The sequence below is a fragment of the Rattus norvegicus genome, chromosome X (genome assembly GCF_021556685.1).
Source record: "Rattus norvegicus strain SHRSP/BbbUtx chromosome X, alternate assembly SHRSP_T2T, whole genome shotgun sequence".
NCBI lineage: Eukaryota > Metazoa > Chordata > Mammalia > Rodentia > Muridae > Rattus > Rattus norvegicus.
Window position 1 is genome coordinate 68646052 of NC_141554.1, and position 14919 is coordinate 68660970.

The 14919-nt window shown below is 39.7% G+C and overlaps 1 protein-coding gene across 4 annotated transcripts in view; it reads left to right on the plus strand.

Moving 5' to 3' along the window:
- Nucleotides 1-14919, plus strand: part of Zc3h12b (zinc finger CCCH-type containing 12B) — a 231932-nt gene that overhangs the window by 32563 nt on the left and 184450 nt on the right. For all 4 annotated transcript variants that reach the window (NM_001432875.1, NM_001432876.1, NM_001432877.1 and 1 more), the window contains 1 exon segment: nt 2441-2507. The gene's annotated coding sequence lies outside the window, so the exon portion shown is untranslated.

Sequence of the window (14919 nt, forward strand, 5' to 3'; positions counted from 1 at the left end):
GGAGTGCCCACCTGACCAGGCGGTTGGGTCTCTCTCTCACCGGGTCTGGGAGCAGAGAGCTGCTGCGGGCCGGGATCCGCGGGTGTGGGACTTCCGGTAAACACAGAACGTGCCTGGTCCTAGAGAAATTCTGCTTCCGTGTGTCCCAAGCTCACCAGGCAGCTTTCTTGCAGCAGAAAATTTGGTCTTACCAGTGGTCCCGAGGCTCAGGTTCGCTCGTGGGGTGCTGCCCAGGGGCTCTCTGCAGCGGCAGCAACCAGGAAGACCTGGGTTTTTTTTTAAAGGTTTTTTTTTAATTTAATTTTTTCTTATTCATTTTACATCCTGCCCCCTCCCGGTGACCCCCTCCCATGATCCTTCCCCCTCCTTCCTCCCCTCTCCCCCTCCCTTTTCCTCTGAGTGAGTGGGGCTCCCTGGCTATCACTCTGACCCTTGCACTTCAAGTCTCTGCAAGGTGCTTTCTCTCCTACTGAGGCCAGACAAGGCAGCTCAGCTAGAAGAACATATCCCATGGGCAGTGCTCTATTTCTTAATCTCAAATTATACTCATATATATTCATATTTATTCCTGGAAATGGATATTGAAAATATTCTACATATATACACAATGTACTACTATTCAATTGCACAGAAAAATGAAGCCAGTATTTCTATCTACACACACATGTATACATACATATATATGCATAGATAGAAATATAGATAGAAATATAGATAGAAATATAGATAGATAGATAGATAGATAGATAGATAGATAGATAGATAGATAGATAGATAGATAGGGGAATTATGCTATTAAGCTGTCAGTGTTCCCCACTAGAACCATAGACTAACCACAACAACAAATATCTCTGGTACTAGGCATGAGAAAGATCCTTTTGCATAGTTGGGCAGGGTAGACTAATTGACTCCCAAAACTATATAAACCATTTATATTGCCTTTGGTTGATTCTTGATGCATTGCTGAACTTAGGACACAGGGCTTGGATGGGTTGAGCTCGTTCTAACCTGAAAGCTTCCTTCTTGTATTGTATCTTCCATGGTAACAGAAAATACTATACAAACCACCAACTGAGGGGAAGAAATTAGTACTTACCCTGCTGCAATATGTATGAATCACGACAATGGCCAGCATGCCAGGATATCCATAACATATGGCACACATGTTGGTGGTAACAAACAGCTGTCTAGTTGGATTCAAGGCTCATCCATCAGGAGGGAAATCTTACTTTGTACTGGAAATCTATCTTCTCAGGGATAGTGAAGCCATGGACCTTAGAAAAGAATCTACTACACCACCTTGCTAGAGCAGCATTCCTTAGTACATTATTGATTGTATCCTTATACCACATATAAGTACAGCTACCACCCCCATCAAGAAGTTTTTCAGCAAATGGAAACCATTGCAGAAGATAACTGGTCACAATGAGGATATCATTGGATTGTGGGCACCCTAACCCTATTAGGTCACCTACATCTCTGCTCCTGCTTTTATGGCTCAGGGAACTTCAATGAAGAGGGGCAGAAAAAACTCTAAGAACAGACTATTTTTTCTTATTTCTAGAAAAAAAGTCTTTTCTAGAAATGACTGCTTAAACAAGCAGAATAATGACAGTGTTGGTAGACACATACTAAAGTGTTATCCCTGAAACCATACACACACAGAAAACAAAACTGGGACATGGCATGTTGTATTTATATATTTGTACATATATACATATGAATGTATGTAACAATAATAATCAAAGAAAAAAGACTGTCACTGTGAGAGTAAGGGTCCTGAGAAGTGTTAGAGGAGAATACCTGGGAGGAGCTGATGGGAGGAACAGGAAGGAGGAAAGTGATATAATTCTATTTTAATTAACAATGTATTGAAACAATGTGAGTTTACTGGTGAAACAGAAATCATTACTATGGGAGGTAGCCTAAAAAATAAAATTTGAACAGTCACCCTGCTCTGTTCTTCCCTTCCCCTTAAAATATAAGTTACTAAGTTGTATTAAACTCTGTTCTACTAGATTTCAAATGGAGCAGCAGCAAGTCATAGAAATCCATTTTATTCTCAGTTGCCTTTGAGCATTCTGGTTCTTAGAGTGTTCTTAGAGTGGTATTCTTAGAGTGGTGGTATTTGAGCCTCTACCTTGGGTAGCTCTCTGAAAAGACAGCATTGAGACATATGTTCCAACTCTTTTCCTTTCCAAGGAGAATTTTAGAGTTGGAAAGTTTTTTCTTTGTTGTTCTATACTTTGCGGGGGTGGTAGGTTGGGGGGTTTAGCCTAAATATTTGTTATTTTCAATAGCCCCTCCACCTGGCACCCTTTAATACCAGTGCTTAGACTCAGGGAAGGTGTAACTTAGTTCCACATACACAGACCCACCCCCATCCCTGTAAGTCCATATGTTCAACATATGTTTAGTCTTTTATTTTTTCCCTCTCCAGGAAGAAGCCAACAATTGAGTTTTCTTCTGATTATACTGTGCTGAGCTGGACAGAGAAATCATGGCGAGTAAGTACAACAGCCTTTCACCTTGACTTTAGTAGGGCTGCATTTACGCTTGCCTGAGATTCAGGAACCTATTAGCTGGTTTCTGGATTTCTCTTGGAGGAAATCAGTCTATGTGTTATTGTGGAATTTTGCCTCCCCATTGTTGAATGGAAGGTCTCACATTTTCTTTTCTACCAGCTTCTTCTTTTTTTTAATAAAAAAAAAAAGCATTTATTTGGCTTACATATCTGATGAAAGCAAAGACAGGAACTCAGAAAAGTATCCTGGAGGCAGGAACTGAAGTAGAGGCCACGAAGCAACACAGTTTCCTGGCTTGATCATTGTTTTTGATAGCAGAGTAGTATTCCATTGTGTAGATGTATCACATTTTCTGTATCCATTCCTCTGTTGAAGGACATCTGAGTTCTTTGCAGCTTCTGGTTATTATAAATAAGGTTGCTATGAACTTAGTGGAGCATGTGTCATTGTTATATGTTGGAGCATCATTTCAGTATATGCCCAGGGGTTGTATAGCTGAGTCCTCAGGTAGTAAAATGTCCAATATTCTGAGGAACCTCCAGACTGATTTCCAGAGGGGTTGTACCAGCTTGCAATCCCACCAACAATGGAAGAGTAATGTTCCTCTTTTTCCAAATCCTCACCAGCATCTGTTCTGGTCTGTGGTTTTGATCTTGGCCATTCTGACTGGTGTGAGGTAGAATCTCAGGGTTGTTTTGATTTGCATTTCCCTGATGACTAAGGATGTTAAACATTTCTTTAGGAACTTCTCAGCCATTTGATATTCCTCAGCTGAGATTTCTCTGTTTAGCTCTGTACCCCATTTTTTTTGCCATTTACTGTTTTTTTTTATCTTTATTAACTTGAGTATTCCTTATTTGCATTTCCATTATCATTCCCCTTCCTGGTTTCTGGGCGAACATCCTCCTAACCCCTCCCCCTCCCCTTCTATGTGGGCTTCCCCTCCCCATCCTCCCCCCATTACCACTCTCCCCGAAACAATCACTTTCACTGGGGGTTCAGTCTTAGCAGGACCAATGGCTTCCCCTTCCACTGTCTGTACCCCATTTTTAATAGAGTTATTTGGCTCTCTGGAGTCTAACTTCTGGAGTTCTTTGTATATATTGGATGTTAGCCCTCTATTGAATGTAGAATTGATAAAGATCTTTTCCCAATTTGTTGGTTGCCATTTTGTCCTAATGACAGTTTCCTTTGCATTACAGAAGCGGTAAAATTTCATGAGGTCTCATTTGTCAATTCTTGATCTTAGAGCATAAGCCATTGGTGTTCTGTTCAGGAAATTTTCCCCAGGACCCATTTATTCCAGACTCTTACTCACTATTTTTTCTATTAATTCGAGTGTATCTCGTTTGATGTGGAGGTCTTTGATCCACTTGGACTTAATTAAACTTTGTACAAGGTGATAAGAATGGATCGATTTGTATTCAACTACATGCTGACCTCCAGTTGAACCAGTACCATTTGTTAAAAATGCTGTCTTTCTTCCATTGGATGATTTTAGCTCCTTTGTCAATGATCAAGTGACCGTAGGTGTATGGCTTCATTTCTGGGTCTTCAATTCTATTCCACTGGTCTATCTGTCTGTCTCTGTACCAATACCATGCAGTTTTTAATCACTATTGCTCTGTAATACTGCTTGAGTTCAGGGATAGTGGTTCCCCCAGAAGTCCTTTTGTTGTTGAGTATGGTTTTCGGTATCTTGAGTTTTTGTTATTTCAAATGGATTTTCTTTTTTTTTTTTGTTTTTTATTTAGAGAATACTTTATTAGTTTTTGTAATCAAACCCACGTATATAAGACCTTACATATTTAATACAGTGTGTTACCCCTGTACAAATGGAAAAAACTTAAGTTCAACATTTCTAGACCAATATGGCTGTTAATTTCTGTACAGTGCCAACTCAACACAGTAAACGGGGATACTTTTTTCGAAAGTTGACAGCACAAGTAAAGTTTCAAAAAATTCAAATTATATATCTGTATATATATATTTATATTTATATAAAAAGACCAATAATAGCAGTGTATTATGCATCAACAGCAGCAACAGCTTTTCCAGGTTCTGCAGTCATCTGAACAAAACTGTAGAGATATCCAGCACACTCCATTAAAAAAAAAAGTAAAAAAAACAAAACCCGAGAAAACAGCACAGTTCTGTTACTCTTGTGGTACCTGGCACCATTTTTTTTTAAATTAGCTTCTCAATCATCATCTGGAAAGAAAACATTCTGAGCAACATCATTAAAAACAGCTCTGATAAAGCACGGTCACTACTACGTATCATAAAGCAGGTACAAGCTATTTTACATCCACAGAGGTATGATACAGTACTGTCCTACATCTATAATACTAGAGGATACAATTTAAAAGGCATTATTTGAGACTTGATTCTACTTTTCCAGCAGAGGGCCCAAAGGATGGTGTGACACAGCTTTGTAAAGAAACATACTCTAGACAGGATTTCCTTTCACTAGTGGCACACTTCTAAGGATTCATTCTCTCCATGAATGTCAGCTAAAACCGTTATTAAAAAAATGAAATATCCCTAGAACAAAACCGTATAACCACCGGATTCACATGAAGATGACCTAGTGGAGACAAGCTGGACCTCACCTTACCAACAAGCTATCAAATCTGTTATGTTTAAACAGTGAGACCTCCAAGGAAGGAGATGCCAAGTAGTGCTTCAAAGCTTCGGACCACAATCAAACACAGCATCCTTTTCAACAGAAGCAGAAGCTCATCTGAATATGCTCATGGATGCTGACATCAACATTTAATCATCTCCTCACTCATCCAGGAAGAGGGGGAGATCAGTTACTACTGTACTTTAATGTGTTCAACCAAATCACCATGTTACAAAAATAGCAAGCTTCCATAATAAAAAATAAGGCTCCTCTATCCAGCACCAGATAGCATCATTTTACTTTCAAGCTTAGAAATTGCACACTTGTATATAAACCAATCGAAGATGAGGATTGAGAGTTCATCTTGGTGGATTTTTCCTTTAATGAATATGAAGTGTCCTTCCTTATCTTTTTTGATGAATTTTAGTTGAAAATTGTTTTTATTTGATATTAGAATCGCTACTCCAGCTTGCTTCTTCCGACCATTTGCTTGGAAATTTGTTTTCCAGCCTTTCACTCTGAGATAGTGTCTGTCTTTGTCTCTGAGGTGTGTTTCCTGTAGGCAGCAGAATGCAGGGTCCTCATTGCATATCCAGTTTGTTAATCTATTTCTTTTTATTGGGGAGTTGAGGCCATTGATGTTGAGAGATATTAAGGAATAGTGATTGTTGCTTCCTGTTATATTCATATTTGGATGTGAGGTTATGTTTGTGTGCTTTCATTCTCTTTGTTTTGTTGCCAAGACGATTAGTTTCTTGCTTCTTCTAGGGTATAGCTTGCCTCCTTATGTTGGGGTTTACCCTTTATTATCCTTTGTAGTGCTGGATTTGTAGAAAGATATTGTGTAAATTTGGTTTTGTCATGGAATATCTTGGTTTCTCCATCTATGTTAATTGAGAGTTTTGCAGGATACAGTAACCTGGGCTGGCATTTGTGTTCTCTTAGGGTCTGTATGACATCTGTCCAGGATCTTCTGGCCTTCATAGTTTCTGGCGAAAAGTCTGGTGTGATTCTGATAGGTCTGCCTTTATATGTTACTTGACCTTTTCCCCTTACTGCTTTTAATATTCTTTCTTTATTTTGTGCGTTTGGTGTTTTGACAATTATGTGACGGGAGGTGTTTCTTTTCTGGTCCAATCTATTTGGAGTTCTGTAGGCTTCTTGTATGCCTATGGGTATCTCTTTTTTTAGGTTAGGGAAGTTTTCTTCTATGATTTTGTTGAAGATATTTACTGGTCCTTTGAGCTGGGAGTCTTCACTCTCTTCTATACCTATTATCCTTAGGTTTGATCTTCTCATTGAGTCCTGGATTTCCTGTATGTTTTGGACCAGTAGCTTTTTCCGCTTTACATTATCTTTGACAGTTGAGTCAATGATTTCTATGGAATCTTCTGCTCCCGAGATTCTCTCTTCCATCTCTTGTATTCTGTTGGTGAAGCTTGTATCTACAGCTCCTTGTCTTTTCTTTTGATTTTCTATGTCCAGGGTTGTTTCCATGTGTTCTTTCTTGATTGCTTCTATTTCCATTTTTAATTCCTTCAACTGTTTGATTGTGTTTTCCTGGAATTCTTTCAGGGATTTTTGCGATTCCTCTCTGTAGGCTTCTACTTGTTCTCTAAGGGAGTTCTTTATGTCTTTCTTGAAGTCCTCCAGCATCATGATCAAATATGATTTTGAAACTAGATCTTGCTTTTCTGGTGTGTTTGGATATTCTGTGATTGCTTTGGTGGGAGAATTGGGCTCCGATGATGCCATGTAGTCTTGGTTTCTGTTGCTTGGGTTCCTGCGCTTGCCTCTCGCCATCAGATTATCTCTAGTGTTACTTTGTTCTGCTATTTCTGACCGGGGCTAGACTGTCCTATAAGCCTGTGTGTCAGGAGTGCTGTAGACCTGTTTTCCTGTTTTCTTTCAGCCAGTTATGGGGACAGAGTGTTCTGCTTTCGGGCGTGTAGTTTTTCCTCTCTACAGGTCTTCAGCTGTTCCTGTGGGCCTGTGTCTTGAGTTCACCAGGCAAGTTTCTTGCAGGGGAAAAGTTGGTCCTACCTGTGGTTCCAAGGCTCAAGTTTGCTCATGGGGTACTGCCTAAGTCCTCTCCGCGGCGGCAGCAACCGGGAAGATCTGCGCCGCTCCTTCTGCGAGCCTCCGTGCACCAGGGTTCCAGATGGCGTTTGGTGTTTTCCTCTGGCGTCTGGATGTGCACAGAGTGCAGTCTCTTCTGGTTTCCCAGGCGTGTCTGCCTCTCTGAAGGTTTAGCTCTCCCTCCCACGGGATTTGGGTGCAGAGAACTGTTTATCCGGTATGTTTCCTTCAGGTTCCGGCGGTGTCTCAGGCGCAGGGATCCTGCCGCTCCTGGGCCCTCCCCTACGGGAACCGAGAGGCCTTATACAGTTGCCTCTTGGGCCAGGGATGTGGGCAGGGGTGGGCAGTGTTGGTGGTCTCCTCCGCTCTGCAGCCTCAGGAGTGCCCACCTGATCAGGCGGTGAGGTCTCTCTCCCACGGGGTTTGGGAGCTGAGAGCTGCTGCGGGCCGGGATCCGCGGGTGTGGGACTTCCGGTAAACACAGGAAGTGCCCGGTCCTAGAGGAATTTGGCCTCTGTGTGTCCTGAGTTCTCCAGGCAGGTTTCTTGCAGGGGAAAAGTTGGTCCTACCTGCGGTTCCAAGGCTCAAGTTTGCTCGTGGGGTACTGCCTAAGTCCTTTCCGTGGCGTCAGCAACCGGGAAGATCTGCGCCGCTCTTTCCGCGAGCCTCCGTGCACCAGGGTTCCAGATGGCGTTTGGTGTTTTCCTCTCTCAAATGGATTTTCAAATTGCTCTTTCTAACTCTATGAAGAATTGAGTTGGAATTTTGATGGGGATTACACTGAATCTGTAGATTTCTTTTGGCAAAATGGACATTTTTATTATATTATTAATCTTGCCAGTCATGATCGTGAGAGGTCTTTTCACCTTCTGAGGTCTTCTTCAGTTTCTTTCTTCAGAGACTTGAACTTCTTCTCACACAGATGTTTCACTTGCTTCATTAGAGTCAAACCGAGGTATTTTGTGTTATTTGGGACTATTGTAAAGGGTGTCACTTCACTAATTTTTTTCTCAGCCTGTTTATTCTTTGAATAGAGGAATATTTCTTTCCTGCTTTTTCTAGGATATAGTTTCCCTCCTTGTGTTGGACTTTACCATTTATTATCCTTTGTTGGGCTGGATTTGTAGAAAGATATTGTGTAAATTTGGTTTTGTCATGGAATATCTTGATTACTCCATTTATGTTAATTGAGTTTTGCTGGATACAGTAACCTGGGCTGGCATTTGTGTTCTCTTAGGGTCTGTATGACATCTGTCCAGCATCTTCTGGCTTTCATAGTCTCTGGTGAGAAGTCTGGTATAATTCTGATAGGCCTGCCTTTATATGTTACTTGACCTTTTTCCCTTGCTGCTTTTAATATTCTTTCTTTGTTTTGTACATTTCGTGTTTTGACTACTGTGTGACAGGAAGAATTTCTCTTCTGGTTCAATCTATTTGGAGTTCTGTAGGCTTCTTGTATGTTTATGGGCATCTCTTTCTTTAGGTTAGGGAAGTTTTCTTCTATAATTTTGTTGAAGATATTTACTGGTCCTTTGAGCTGGGAGTCTTCACTCTCTTCTATACCTATTATCCTTAGGTTTGATCTTCTCATTGAGTCCTGGATTTCCTGGATGTTTTGGGTCAGGAGCTCTTTGCATTTTACATTATCATTGACTGTTGTATCAGTGGTTTCTATGGTATCTTTTGCCTCTTCTATGTCTTGTATTCTATTGGTGATGCTTGCATCTATGACTCCTGATCTCTTCCCTAGTTTTTCTATCTCCAGGGTTGTCTCCCTTTGTGATTCCTCTATTGTTTCTATTTCCATTTTTAAATTCTGGATGGTTTTGTTCAATTACTTCACCTGTTTTGTTGTGTTTCCCTGTAATTCTTTAAGAGATTTTTGTGTTTCCACTTTAAGGGCGTCTACTTCTTTACCTGTGTTGTCTTGTGTTTCTTTAAGGGTGTTATTTATATCCTTCTTAAACTCCTCTATCATCATCATGAGATGTGATTTTTTAAATGCAAATATTGATTTTTCCGTGTGTTTTGATATCCAATATTTGCTTTGCTTGGAGAACTGGGCTCTGATGATGCCAAGTAGTCTTGGTTTCTGTTGTTTAGGTTCCTGTGCTTGCCTCTGGCTATCAAGTTTTCTCTGGTGTTAGCTTTGTCTTGCTGTCTGTGAAAGTGGCTGTAAGCCTGTGTATCAGCACTCCTGTAGACCTGTTTTCTTTCAGCCAGATCTAGGAACAGAGAGCTTTAGGACTGAATCAGCTCAAGGTACAAGGCAGAAACCGAAAGGGTCCTATCCCAGACTGCTCCTGAGGTCTCCAGGAAGGTCGCTTGGAGGAAAGGAGTTGGTCTTTCCGCCTCTCTCAGGTGTGTCAGTGCTCCTGGTGACTGGCTCACAGCTCTGGGCACAGGCAAAAACCTGAAGGGTCCTGCCCCTGACTGATCCTAGGTTCCTGTTCCCAGAGATGACAGAGGGTACTAGGTGGGGTCCTCTAGGGCCAGGAATGTGTGCAGAAGCAGAGGTTTCCCCTGTGCTCTCAGGATTGTCTGCACTTCTGAGAGTCCAGCTGTCTCCCCACAGGATTTGTGTACAGAGAGCTGTGGTACTGGTTCAACTCTTGGGCACAGGCAGAAACCAGAAGGGTACTTTCCCTCACTGCTCCTAGGTTCCTGTGTCCAGAGGGCATTAGGCAGGTTTCTCTTGGGCCAGGAATGTGAACATAAATGGAGGTCTCCACTGAGCTTTCAGGATTGTCTACACTTCTAAGAGTCCAGCTCCCTCCCTTATGGGATTTGAGTGCCTACCAGCTGCTTCTTATAAGCAGACTCCATTCTATTGTTTTCTTTTCATGTTCTTTTTTTCTTCTAGAGATCTAGATCTGTGGCAACACAGAGAAATTTTTGATCATTTGTTATGTTCCACAGATGCCTAAGAGTATGGTTTTCTCCTATCTTTTTCTTGTTAAGACCAAGTAAATTATACCTAAATTCTGCCTTCAACGTTGATAACTCTGTTGTGTTATCTGCACTCTCATATTGAGTGTAGATAGCTATTCAAAAGACATTAGGTATTGTGTTTTATTAGTCATACAGTTTGCATTTCAGTTTTAAATTGAAACTGATTCTTATTTCTTTGCTGATATAGTTTTCAGTATTTTTGCATTTGTTCCAAGATTTTTTTAATTGCTTGTTCAAGAACGTTATGTGGCTTTTTTCAATACACAGATTTTTATTTTAATTATAATACATTTAATTTCCCCTATTCCCTTTCTCTCTTCAGTAACTCTCATATCCCCTCATTTACATCCTTGAAATTATTTTTGTATTTTTGGTCAATTAATTAGCTTTTCTCACTGAGCTTAGGGCTTCTGTAGCTCTTGACACAAGAAGTAATTTTTCATTGCATCTTAGACATTTTGGCTACCATTTATGAAACTCTTAATCTTATTTAAGTTATTGGTTTTATCAGAGAATCATTCTTTTAGTTACTAGTACATGGAACACTTCATTTTTTTATTTAAGTTTTTAGATGGTATGCTTTGATTATATTCTTTCCCATCATCTAAGTCCTCCAAGATCCTCCAAACTTTCCTTTCCACCAAACTTCATACTCCCTTCACCCTTTCTCAAAACAACAATAACAAAACAAAAATAAAGCCTAAAATGAATTAAAAACAAACACAACCCTAATAAGACAAAATAACAAAGCAAAACAAAAAGCACATACAGAAACCATGGAGTCTGTCTTGTGATGGCCAAGTATGTCTGTGATCTAGGCTATGTTGTCAATTGTATGACACACCCCATTGAAGAAAACTGATTGTCCCTTTCCCGGCAGGTATCAATTGCAAATAGCTTCTTGGTTAGTGGTGTGATTATCTGGCTTGAATTTGTTCTGTTTTATTTTATTTTATTTCTGTGTGATGTCACAGTCTCTGTGAGTTTTGTGTATCAGGATGATGCTGTTTTCTTGTCACCCACCACCTCTGACACTTAAAATAGTTCCACCTCTCCTCCCACATAGATCCGAGCCTTGAGGGAAGGGGTTTGATAAAGACATCCCACTTAAGCCTTAGTGCTTGAAAGTCTCCTACTGTCTACATTTGCCCAGCTGTGGGTCTCTGTTAATTAAAACCTATTACAAGAAGCTTCTCTGATGAGGGTTGACTGAGGAACTGTGGTATAGCAATGTCATTAGTATTCATTTTATTGCAACAGTCCTTTAGCAGAATAATAGTAGTAGGTTTCCCCCAAGGCCTGTGACCTGTCTAGTCTGAGGTTCTCGGTCACGCTGTCAGTGTGAGGTATAGGTTCTGTTTCATGGAGTGGGCCTTAAATCCAATTTACAAATGTAGCTGGTCCTTCCCCAGCCCCAAGCTTTGAGCCAGTATTGCATTCATAAGTTTTGTAGGCAAGTCTCTGTTATTGATTACAGGATTTGTAGCTACATGAAATTGATCCTTACTTTTCTCCTCTGATAATATGCAAAGTACCTTCCAGAACCACAAATGCTAGCAAGTGGGGGTGGAGCTTCAAGTTGGGAGCTAGCTTGATTTTTTTTTTCTTTTCTTGTTCAATGACATAAGTTGTGTATTCAGTATTATGGCTTTCTGACAGATGTCTTGATTTTTACACTAAGTTTTGAAATCTCATAAAAGATAGCTTTCCTTCATTATAGATACCCTTCCTACCTATATTCTTTGAACCCTGTCACACAAATGATGCTCTATAAATTCATTCTGACCGTGGAGGCCACTGACTTCATAAAACGCTACCATAGCTACGCCTTTGCTTTATGCCCCCTGAATTGTTTGAGAAATTTAATGAGCTAATTTCATTTATCTAGTTTTGGATGTTTGCCAAGGAAAAGACTTCCAGGGTAGCTGAATGTATACGGAATGGATAATTATGAAGATTTTCATATTACATATATATGAGTGAAAGGATATAAAGGATATGAACATATAATTAGGAATTTTACTAGTGTTTCTAATCTAGAGGGTTACTAAAGGTGACATAGAATGTGTGAACATAAGGTTTGGGGGCCTATGAGTTGGTCAGTCAGTCAAGGCACCATCAGTCACTCACCAAGCATGATGACCCGAATTTGATCTCTGAAACTCTCATGGTAAAAGGAAGGAGAAAGGCAACTCTCACAAGTTATCCTCTCATCTCCACAACATGGCATGTATGTATGTTTATACACATGTAGGTAAAACAAATAAGTGCAAACTAATAAATGCATAAACTTTCAAAAATCTTTAATTGTAATGAAAATAAACGTCTACGGGACAGGATAGCTGACATAATGTGAAAGGAAAGATCATAATGAATCAACAAGATGATCAGGGAACTGGAAGAACAGAAAACTTCTACTTTTGTCAGCATAAAACCAGAAATGCTTTGGAAACAACAAGCAAAAGTGGTCTTAGCTCAGGCATTTTAAAATATGCATTGAAACTCATTGATTAAGTTGTGAAATCAAGCTCATGAGTTCTAATCAATAGTATTTCAAAAGTGGATGACATTAAAAATACCACAGTTTATTGGACACAGTGAAGATACGTAATTATGGAACACTTTTGCACTTAGCAATGATGTCAAACATGTACACTATATGAGTCATGGCCTTGTTTTCTTAGTTTCTTCCATTCTCACTGGCTCTTACAGTCTTTTTGCCTCCTCTTTCTCAGAGTTCCTTGAGCCCTGATGGGAGGGATTTGATGAAAACCTTCCATTTAGGGCTGAGAGTTTCAAGGTTGTTCAGTCTGGAACATTGCCCAGTTGTGGGTCTCTGTATTTGTTTCCATCTACTGTAGGAGGCAACTTCTCTGATGAAGGCTGAGCAAAACACTAATCTATGAGTATAGCAGAATGTTATTAGTAGTCATTTTATTGCTGTGTTCCTTTAGCAGGATAGTAGTATTTGGTTTTACCCTGGATCCCTGGCCTAGCCAGTGGGTTCTTGGGCACCTGTACAGTTGGATTCCATCTCATGGAGTGGTCTTTAAATCTAAACATATAGTTGTTGATTTCTCTCACAAGCTTGTGCCACTATTGTATCAGCATATCTTGCAGGCAGATCACCATTGTAGGACAAAGGGTTTGTATCTGGGTTGGTATTTACCTTTCTGCTTTGTAGTGGGCAGAGTACCATGAACACATCACTAGGAATGAAGGCTCTAGGTAGGCACCAGCTTGTCTTTAACAATAGAACCTTACCATCAGTTTGTAAGAAACAATCAATAACCTTGGTAATATCCTGAGTGTTATATTTTGGGGGGAGGGTGGAGTTCCATGGAGTACATTTGGTTAACAAACACAATTAGATAAAACCTATTCGCAGCACTGGAAGTTCATTTGGTGGTAAGTGATCTGGCTTTGTTTTCCCCATTTATTTGGTGATTTTATTTAGGCTTCTTTCATATATGTACATATTTTAAAAAACTGAAATGGAGAATTGGAGGGAAGAGGGGTCAAGAAAGGGAATACAGGAAGGGACAGCTAAAACTAAGGGCTATTTGAGTGGTCCATATTGTGATGGTTACTTTGTCAACTTGATATGACTTAGAATCACATGGAAAGAGAATCTCATAAAGGGATTTTCTAGATCAGGTTTGTCTGTGACCACCAGGTTTGGGAAACTGTATTGATTACATGAATTGATGTGGGAAGACTTAGTCTAGTGTGGATGGCACTATTCCCTATGTAAGGATTCCTGCACTGTGTAAGAATATTGAGAAGGGAAAGCGCAAGTAGGCATACATGTATTTTTTTCTCTCTGCTCTCCAGTGTGAATGTGATGTGACTAGCTGCTTTAAGTTTCTGTCACCTTGCCTCTACTATGATAGGTTATATCTTGGAATTTATATCTTGGAATTTGGGAGTAACGTTTTTTTTTTTCAGAGCACTTTTTGATAGCAACCAAAATGAAACTAGGTCACGTTTGCTCCTCTTTTCTGTTTTTTTTCTTTTCTGTTTTTTTTTGTTGTTTTGTTTTGTTTGTTTTGTTTTTTGATTTTATTTTTAGGATGTGTCATGGCATCAGATGCATGTTAGTAGCATGCAGTTTCACAAAAGCAAATTATATAGAAAATGCCTTTCTAATGAAGAAAAGGATGGTTAGCAGGTATTTTGGTTAATCAAGTTGTACCTAGCCAGTTTGGAATGGTCCTGTAAAGTACAGTTCTAACATCAGCCTTTGACAACTATGCAGAGAAACCTGCTTTGCTCCCCATGCCTGTTTAGTCTACCTCAAGAGTGGTGTGTAGTCTTAGATATCCTTCTAGATTTTAGAACATTTAAAAGGGTACCAGTTCATCCATCTTCTGATCAATTTTCACTGATGGGAGATTCACACTCATAGAGCAGATTCGTATTGATGTAGTAATGCCTTCAAATGGTATAATTTGCAACCAGTGTTCTTGGTCTAGTTTTGAATAATGATACAGAATACATACCTCTTCTGCTTGATAATAATTTACTAACTTAAGGATATTCTTTTTCACCTCCTGAATGTATCGTCCATTCCTTAATTTCTATAAAGATACCATAGTGGCTGTTACGTTGCCTATATTTGAATTTGACCTGACAGTGTACTGGAATCTGTGATTCTGAATGGGTTACTTAATTTATACCTTACTTCTTCTGGAAAATGTTGATAATTAAAAATGTTGATAAATAACACATAATCTT